The 10,297-nt window shown below is 39.6% G+C and overlaps 1 long non-coding RNA gene across 1 annotated transcript; it reads right to left on the minus strand.

The window, feature by feature from the left end:
* Positions 1-2,476: 2,476 nt before the first annotated feature.
* On the minus strand, positions 2,477-9,377 carry LOC125937541 (uncharacterized). The gene is made up of 2 exons (XR_007462426.1): positions 9,261-9,377; positions 2,477-3,008 (listed from the first exon to the last, which is right to left on the minus strand). It is a non-coding gene; the product is annotated as an uncharacterized LOC125937541 (long non-coding RNA).
* Positions 9,378-10,297: the final 920 nt, after the last annotated feature.

The raw sequence follows: 10,297 nt of genomic DNA on the forward strand, positions 1-10,297 counted from the left end.
CGTGCTAAACTGACTCAGTAGGATTCTTGCTAAAACTGGTCTAAAGGGCAGGGCCTCTGGATAAGGACAGAGCCCAAGGTCAGGGCCTCGTCAAAGAGAGGACTCAGAGGAGCCTGACTGAAGTCTGGTCAAAGGAAAGAGTCTTTGTCAGTACTTTGCATCCTCTCCCCTCCCAAACTTCCAAAAAATATTACCAATTTGGTCTTCTTTTGCTTATATAAAATCACTCACTTTCAGCTAGATCATTTTCATTGGCTTTCAAACCTGCTCAAAATGTAAACAACAACAAACAAATCTTTCTTAAGTCCACATATCTTTCTAGCAACTTCTCTTCCTTTTGGCTTTACCCCTGAAACATCAAACTTCTCAGTTTTCCTCTAGGCTCACCACCCTCACTTCTTCACCTCTCATTCACTCAGTAACATATTTCAATCTTACTTTAGCCCCCATTACTACACTGAACTAGCTCTTCCTGTTAAATTCATTGCGCATTTTCTAATCTTTATCCTATTAGACCTGCCTGCAACATTTAGCATAGTTGTCCCCACCCTTCATCCTGAATCTAGTCCTAACATCCATTGTACAACACTCCTTTGATTGTCTTCCTCTCTGCTCTTGTCCTCATTTGAAGCTTCACCTCTTTTTATGTGCCAATAAATACCGGCACTTCTTGGGGCACCTAGGTGGCTCACCTGATTAAGCATCCAACCCTTGAGTTTGGCTCAGGTCATGATCCCAGGGTTCAGGAGATCAAGCCCCAATGTTGGGCTCCTTGCTGAGGGTGGAGCCTGTCTATTCATCTCACTCTCTGCCCCTCCCTGACTCTCTCTCTCAAAATAAATGAATAAACTTAAATAATATATATATTGCCATTTCTCAAGGTATCCTTTTCCTCTCTCACTATATTCTCTGTTTAGGTAATTGCATCCACACTTCACCTTCAAGTCCATTCTTTCAGAGGTAGCTCACAGAACTACATCTCCAATCCAGACCTCTCCACTCAACTTGACTCTTATCCAATTGCTTATTCAACAGCCCCATCTGAATGTCTCAAAGGAATGTTTCAGAATGTCTCCACATGTCCAAATGTCACCTCATGCTCTTGTTCCACAGATCTGGTCTTTTTTCATGGGTCCTGTAGCAGGTAAAAGGCATCACCCTCCATTCAGTCACACAACAGTCATCCCAGAGGGTCATTCTTCATTGACAATATTGCTCAATTATCCTATCCAACTGATCTCAATGGATCATGTTGTTGTATAAGTTTGTCAATGGCAAAAAGTAGCCCATAAGAATCTTTATAAAAGGATTAAACTCAAACTTTGTGATCTTACGGTATTTTTTTCAAGTGAAGAAATCCATGTGTATGTCATGTGTTTTGCTTCCCCCCCCCAAATCTATTATTATATTGATAGAGTATCTTACAATACATTGTACCTCACAAAGAAGTATTTTTACATATGGGAAACACCCTGAATTTAAAAACAAGGATTGCATACAGGCCCCTATACTAAGAGAACAGCAACACCATATGGAATCTGACAGTAACCATCATTCAAACCTTCTCATCAATGGTTTAGTGAGGGGAATCACAGCCCCAGGAGGATGGCCCAGAGGGTCTGATGCCTGAGAGTAGGTGTGTAGAGTGAACTGCATTTTGCAGGCCACATGAGCACCCAGGCACCCTGGGATCCATTGTGGATCTGGGACGTGCAGGAGTACACCCAGCCACCAGCAGAAACGTCTGGGGGACATACCTCCACACCAAACTCCACCCCGCTTCCAAACAGATTTACTTACCCATAAGGCAGGATCTCACCAGAAGTCCTTAGCCGTGCCATCTATGGGAAGTCCGCTGATGATAGATACTTGGGAGACCCACTGAGGTCCTGTGTATCTTTCCTGGTCATGGCCAGAAGGGGTCTGATGCAAATGACCTTCCCTGTGCCAGCTGCACATCAGGAGTGCAGTACTGGGAACCGATAGCTCCAAGAAGATGGGTTGCTCTGCTGAGGTGCCCACCTGCTTGGGCAGGTGCTTGCAGGCTGCACTGCGCATGTGCAGGTGGCCCCACCATGTGTGTGTCCAGGCTCCAAAAGATCCTTCTGCTGTTGGCAGTGGTGGAGGGACAGTCACGGTCACAGGCAGGGACTTATGGGGGACACACTGGGCCACCAGACTCCATATGCACAAAGTTGAGAATCAGGTACTGTGGGCTCAGGTGTCAGTTCATCATCACTCAGGGCCTGGGACAGATCAGTTCACACAAACCAGGAACTCTTTTCCTAGGTATTTTGTGTAGGACACATAAGCCTGCTGAAAAATCACAGACTGCAAATCTCCCTTAAAAAATCCTCAGTCTTCAGACAGTCCTCAGTAAAATCTAGGTAGCAATCCATTCCTATGAATGTCAGAGTTCCTGACATAACTTCTGGTGCAGATGTTGTTCCCTTACTACTGACATTGTCATCCACAGTTTTCCCATTTCCAGGGTCACAATAGTAAAGTGAGTAAAGAAGAGAACAAATACCTTTTCTCTCATCTTGTCTTCAGGCCATTAAACAAGGCTTCCTTTTATCCAAGTGTCTGTAATACTCCTAAAACGTTTTGTTGTTTTTTAAAGATTTCTTACACTTCTCCTGTATCTCTCTTTTCCTGCATTTGTAATTAGGCTTGGTTTTCCTTTCAGCCAAATCAGAAGTTCAAGTTCACTTAACTATCATTGCCTTATACTATGCTGAGAACCATTCCTCCTGGACAAGCCCTAGTCAGTGTCTCTGATTAAGTTTGTACCATCATGCTCTCTTAGGGTAAGTTTTTTTACCCAATCTAATTGAGCACCTGCATGTCGGCTTTTCACTGCTGAAGGATGCTGAAGGCAAGCTTTCAGTCTCAGGTGTTTGTTCATTGGGCCCCAAACATCTTCCCATTAGCCTCTTCAGATGTGTCTGAATCCTTAGTGGGTGGCCATCGCCTAGGCTCTTGTACTTGGAACCTCTTGTACTTATCTATAAAATAAGAATAGTTAAGCCATGGGGTGGAAATACTAAAGCTGAAAAAAACTGAGATGTCCTCATCTATTGTGTTTTAGACTGCTGCTCACAACCTGTTAGTAACATGAAAAAATCAATTTAGTGGCTCTAATCAGCATTTGTTAAGAGTTTTTAAAACAAGCAAACCTGTGCACAGCACCTAGCAAGAAGTATGTCTTTATCATGAAACTGTTTCAGCTGTGTGCACACACCTGTGTATACTGGGTCATGATATAAATTTATTTTCTTACTGATTGACAAGAGTCTTTGTAAATAAGATTAAGAGTTGGTCTAAATCAGTGGTTCTCACACTGTGGTCTCTACACAGCAGTGTCAACTATTATCTGGGAACTTATTAGAAATACAAATGTGAGGGGTGGGTACTTGGGTGGCTCAGTCAGTTAAGCGGCCAACTTTGGCTCAGGTCATGATCTCACAGTTTGCAGGTTCGAGCCCCGCATCAGACACTGTGCTGACAGCTCAGAGCCTGCAGTCTGAGTCGGATTCTGTGTCTCCCTCTCACTCTGCCCTTCCCCACTTGCACTCTGTCTCTCTCTGTCTTAGAAATAAATAAACATTAAAATAATTAATAATAATAAAAGGAAAGAAATACAAATGTAGGGGCCCCCTCCCAGACCCACTGAGTCAGAACCTTTTTGGGTAGGGTGTATATCAGGTAATTCTGATACACATAGAAGTTTGAAAATCATTGGGCTCTAGATAATTTAGCCTTTCTCAATCACAGAAGAGATCTGAGCCCTAGAGAAAATGATTTAGTGAGTCTTTTCTTATTTCTGCCAAATATGGTACATAGAAGGTATTCTAGATGCATAGGAGAAAAGCAAATTATATATGCTGGATGCCTTAGGGCATTAGGGCTTATTTCTCTCTTGGAAGTGGTTGAAAAGGACTGGTCTAGAATAACGTGCCAAGATTCTCTACAGTTGTCAAATTTATGTGACTTTATCCAGATTTTCCAAAACATAAAGTAATCCAACACAAAAATTTAAATACAATAATTTCTGCTTAAAATATACTTTATTCTTATCTCTACTGTGTTTGTAAACCATGATCCCTTTGTGATAATAATGAATTAACTCTTAACTATAGAGAACAAACTGATGGTTATCTGGGAGGAGGTAGGTGGGAAAATGGGTGAAATAGGTTATGGGGATTAAGGAGTGCACTTGTGTTGATGAGTGCCAGGTGATGCATGAAAGTGTTGAATCGATATACTATACACCTGAAACTAATATGACACTGTTAACTAACTGAAATTTAAGTTAAAACTTTAAAAAAGGAAATAAGTAGATAACTGTTGCTAAGTATTGGAAACTAAGATTGCTGAGGACATTCAAAATCAGCCTGTTTGTTAATCTAATCATAATGGTCATATTGACAAGCTCTCCTTAGGACAGTGATTTACAGCCCTTATTCTGTGTTAGCCCTATTTTCTTCACAGCACACCCCCAATCAGTATCTCTCATCACAATGCTGTGATTCTCCTGGGGACTCATGCCAGAAGGGAGGCTTGAAAAATCTCCTTGAAGACTCTAATCCTCCATACCATAGAGAATCACTACACTAGGATAAGAGACAAAGTTGCTAATAACAATCTAAATCAGCAGAGAACATATCATCCTACCAGAATAGCCTAGTTTTAAATAGGCATTGACTGAGTTCCAGGATGATACAAGAGCTCAGAGCATAATTCATCGTTGTATACTTATTTATTCCTGCAAAGAATCACTTTATTCTCTCAAAAGAAAGCAAAATCTGGTCATGAGAAAGGAAAAATTTTCTTGTCAATCAACTAATCAACATTTCTTTATGCCTATTGTGTATGCATCAACGTACTAAGCAGTATGTAGGACATGGATGGTTTTATAGCAACTGGGTAGAAAAGATCAGAACACGTTAAACAAGCAACATAAAAATATAACATTAGTATATGTTAAATTACGAAGGACTAATTATGAAACTATTTGAAGCGGTTTTTAAGAAAAATAGATTTCTAAATCCACCCCTGCAATGTTGACCTAAAATGTATCATAGGCAAGGCCCAGGAATACGCATTTAAGTTAGTTATGATAGTCAATAGTTATGCTAGTCAATCAAGTGAGGCACCATCACCTTAGAAATTCACAGAGAAAAATTCATTTTAATTGGTGCAGTGAGGGAACACCTTCTTTGTGGTTTAGTGAAGCTGAGCTAAGCCTTGAGGATCTGGTAGAACGTGAGCAACGTAGCAGAGAGAGCAGAGGGGACCTCTGGGCACTGATCTAGAGCAGGAATGTTACCTGGGACAGAGCATTACGGAATCTTTGGAAAGTAGAGAATGCGTCCCTAAAGCAGGGAAGGCTTCCCCCAAACTGAGTCTTAAAGACTGAGCTGCCAGTCAGAGAATGAGGGGAAGGGGATTCCAGGCAAAGGACACCACCTGTACAGAGTACAGAGGAACAGAAGTGCAAGGGGTATTAAGTGAATAGTAGAAGTTCCACGTGACTACCGACAAGAATCAAAATACGCCACTCCAAAATATGCCACTTTGGCATTCAGATTATTTTGAGCTGAAGGAATTTGGGACACAACAGATGCAGAAAGAAGTCTTCTCTAAACTTCCATTAGCTGACTAAAAACAAACTTCCGAGGAACTAGGCCTGCCGTAAACACCACCCCAAGAGTTTTATGGCCGTGAAGAAAGTTGGCACCAAGGTGAGACTGCACAAAAAAACCTTACTGAAACAACCCTTATCTTCCAGTAGTTTCCCCATATACTTATCTTCCCACAGTTTAACACCCCTAGAAGCTCAAATCCCTTCTCTGTGTTTAGTTGCTTCTCCACCATTTATCACCCATTGTTAAAATGGTACATAAACTCTCAAATCTAACTACCTTTTTGGGGTTTTCACTTCTTTTCTGTGAAGCACCATGAACATAAAAAAAAAAATTTAAAAAGTAACATCAATAAAAATGTGTAAGTCTTTTTTCCTGCTAATCTGTGTTTATCAGTTTAATTTACAGGCCCCATTCATTAAGAGGGTAGAGGAAACATTTTCCCTCCCGTATACTAGAATAGGCAGAGGAGGAAGGAGCAGAGGCCTATGAGAGGTAGGATAGGAGAAGTGATCAATAGCATTAAGAAGTAAAAGAATAAAATAATTGGAAATTACAAACTCACAGGAGGGCAAGTAAATTTCTGGGTGTACGTGTATATTATACATTGCCTGAGAGATAGGATCCAAAAACCATAGAGAACTGGTAGATTCACGTCCCATCTACAAGGGGCAACCTTCTCAACCAAGCCAATCATTGCTTCGATGGGCAATATGAGGCCAGTGCTGCCAAGTTACCTGATATATGTTTTCTTTCTTTCTTTTTCTTTTTTTCTTTTTCTTTTTTTTTTTTTCTTGGAGAGAGGGCACAAGTGAGTGAGGGGCAGAGATGGAGAGGAAGGGAGAGGGAGAGGGGGAGAGAGAGACAGAGAGAGAGAAGTGGGGCTCACCTGAAGTGGAGTTTGTGCCCACCCAAAACAAGGCTCGTGCTCACCCAAAGCCAGGCTTGAGCTCACCTGAAGTGGGGCTTGAGCTCACCAATGCAGGACTTGAACTCACGAACCATGAGACCATGACCTGAGCCAAAGTCAGATGCTTAACCAACTGAACCACCCAGTCACCCACCTGATTTATGTTTTCAAGAAAAGAGCGATCCAGATTGTTAGATAATATCTCCAAACTATTATATGACTCAAAAATATTGGGCAAAAAAAAAAAAAAAACATAACTCAGGATGATATGGATACTAGTTTATTACCTCTGGGCTATAGTCCAAAAAAACTATTTACTGCACTCAGATGAGACCAGTATCTGTCTGGTTCACCATGTGCCTGATTTACAGGCTGGCAGGACAGGGCAAGTAGGCTGAAGTATCATTGGAGAGACAACAGAAATCAAATTTGGAGCTTTCGTTCAGAAAGATCTGGTTATATCTTTATCTATATCCTCCATATCTATATCTCTTCCTCAATTTAAACACAGACAACGTATTTTTCTCAAACTTTGTAACATTCTCGAAAAATTGCCTGACTATATACTAACATGGCCAGAAATGTATACTAACATGTACTATTCACAAACTGAAAATATACTAACATAGCCAGAGGCATGATTTGAAAACAAGCATTCTTTATTAGAGTATTTGAGAGATGCCTGGCTGGCTCAGTTGGTGGAGTATGTGACTCTTGATCTTGGGGTCATGAGTTTGAGCCCCATGTTGAATGTGGAGCCTACTTTAAAAAAATAAATAAAATATAAAAAATAAAAAAGTAAAAGTATTTGAGACCCTACAAGGTTAATCCTAGATGCTAATTTTTTACTGTGAAAGCACTGTTTTACTGTGCAAGCTGACAAGGATTGTATTTAGTAGCATGTACAACTCACTTCGTAAGCAACATGAACAAATCTATGGTCTTTCTTATTTTCTCCTTGTTGCAAGGTTATTCTAAAGGCAAATTCATTAAAACTGGAATATGCTGTTATTTCTCAAACTCTTCTATTTGAGAAAGAAAAATTACTTATTTTAAGTGCCTGTTTAGTCAACTCTTAGAAACCGTTCTTTGACAAATGACAAAACTTGTGTTCAAATTTGTACCTACTTCATTGCCATTATCCAAATTACCCTTGTATAGGTTCTATAAGTAACTTTCTTAAGAATCTCAGCTGCATAAATTTTTAACTACTACATAATTCAAAACCTCCCTTATAATAATCTTTAAGATTATGACATAAAAAGATGTTCCTCTGAAAAACTGAAATCAGTTTTCATTTCAATTTTCCCCTCTGTATTTTTTTGTCACAAGTATTACATATGATTTCTATTTACTCTTTTCAAGATTTAGAAAGTCTGGTCTTTAAGATCCTTCAAGATTTTTACTCTCCAGGAAAGACAATGTGGTACACACAATGAACCCGCCAAAGTTATCTGTGTTCTAATTCTCAGAATGTATTCATATGTCACTTTACATGCAAAAAGGGACTCTGTAGATGTGGTTAAATTAATAATTTTGAAATTGGGAGATTATTTTGGATTATCTGGGTCCTGATAAGTGCAAGAAGGGGAGGAGACTAAGAGTCAGAGAAGTTGCCATGACATCAAGGAAGCAGAGACTGGGGTGATGTGATTACCTAAAAAGAAAAAGGGTCATAAGCCAAGGTATGAGGGCAGCTCCTAGGGGCTGAAAAGGGGAAGAAAACAGATTTTCCCCTAGACACTCCAGAAGGAATGCAGCTTTCCTGATTTTAGGCCTGCAATATCCCTTTTGGACATTCAACCTCCAGAACTGAAAGATAACTAATTGATCTGTCTTATTTAAAGCCACTAAATTTGTGGTAACCTGTTACAGCAGCAACAGGAAACGAAAACTGACAGTAACTAGGCCTCTTCAGGGATAGACACTAGGAGCATTTTTAATTAGTATTTTACACTCTTTCTGGGTACAAGTCTAATCAAAGGTTACCAGCATTGGTAAATAGCCCCCATGCCTCCTCACAAGAGCACCCACAACAAGTCATTATCCAGTCTCTAGCTAAGTACCTTCTACACAGAAAACTCATTTCTCAAAGTTTGAGAAAACTCATTTTTCAAAGATACTTGATGGACTTCAGATACCTCTAAGTATTAGAAAATTCATTATTGTACTGATCTGAGGCCAAAACCAGGGCTCCTTAACTCCTAGATCAGTGTTCTTTTCATTCTATTAAATTCAGCTTGAATAAGGTCTTTAGATACCCAGTTTAAAATACAAACAATTTCAAAATAAAATGCACAAGATTCCTAGTAAATCTTATAGAAACTATGACAACATTTACTTTTTTGTTTTGGGAGAAAGCCTAAGTGCGAGACGGGGAGGGTCAGAGAGGAAGAGAGCGAATCTTAAGCAGGCTCCGTGCCTATCATGGAGCCTGTCTTGGGACTCCATTTTACAACCATGAGATCATGAACTGAGCTAAAGTCAAGCGTTGTTCACTTAACCAACTGAGCTACCCAGGCACCCTGACAATATTTACTTTTTCAAGCATTGTTTTTATTGCAGCAAAGTTCATTATAAAATTATTTTTATAAACTATGTTGGCTACTCTCCATTTAAATTAATGATTTGCATTAGAGAAAAGAAGAAATTCAGGGGAGTCATCATTTGCTCACTCACTAATATTATGTGCTACAACTTACATCAAGCAGTGAGTCAAAAATGAAACCCTTTGGTGCCTGGGTGGCTCAGCCGGTCAAGCTTCCGACTCTTAATCTCAGGGTCCTGAATTCAAGCCCTGCCTTGGGCTCCACGCTTGGCATGAAGACTACCTAAGGAAAAAAAAAAAAAAAGAATGAAACCCTTTCTTTTCCCCAATTGATTTTGCATTAAACATTACTTTAGTTAGCACCTTGAACAACCCTACAAGAACAAATTAGTATTCCATTTTCATTATAATTAGGTAACTATGTACAATACATAGATGCTTAAACAAATTCTACTAGCTAGATGTTCCTATTTTTTCATATCCTATATATGTCCTTATTTAGTCAAATAAGAAGAAATAAGAATTCAGATATGACTCAGTATCAAAATCCTTACTGGCCTTACTATTTTTAAGGATCATTAAGCTACTGAGTCTTAGTGTCATCGGTAAAACGGGTGTAATACTTACACAACCTTATAATGATTGCATACAATAATATGGATCAAGGGAGTAATACCATGTCAAACATACCAAAGGCACATAATAAATGTTCATTCCTTCCCCCACTCCAGATGATGCAAAATAAGGGGAAGAGGGGCAACTGGGTAAAGATAGGGGCATGTATCCATTAGACACAAAAATGTTGAGAACTACAAAATAAAATTTGCTGGCAGTGTGGAAACTCTTTAAAGACCTATACAATTCAACATTATACCAATACATGTTTAAGTGTAATTTTCTAAGTATGCCGTCACTTTGAGAACAATTTTCTCATTTATCAGTAACTTCTACGTACATGCCCAATCAATAACTGCCGAAGAATCATAACCCATAGTGAACTGAATGTCACACGGAGCCAAATGTCAAAAACAATGATATTACAACAAAAAAGTTTATTCGCTGTTTAAATTGCGTGGATTTAAATATATACTATTCTATTTGATACGGAGTGAAGCCCTTCCCCCGCACCCCCGCCGCCTCCTTAAAATAAGGCGCCTGGGACTAAAAGGTCTGGAAAGGGCTTAAGAAATC

This window comes from Panthera uncia (genome assembly GCF_023721935.1).
Source record: "Panthera uncia isolate 11264 chromosome A3 unlocalized genomic scaffold, Puncia_PCG_1.0 HiC_scaffold_12, whole genome shotgun sequence".
NCBI lineage: Eukaryota > Metazoa > Chordata > Mammalia > Carnivora > Felidae > Panthera > Panthera uncia.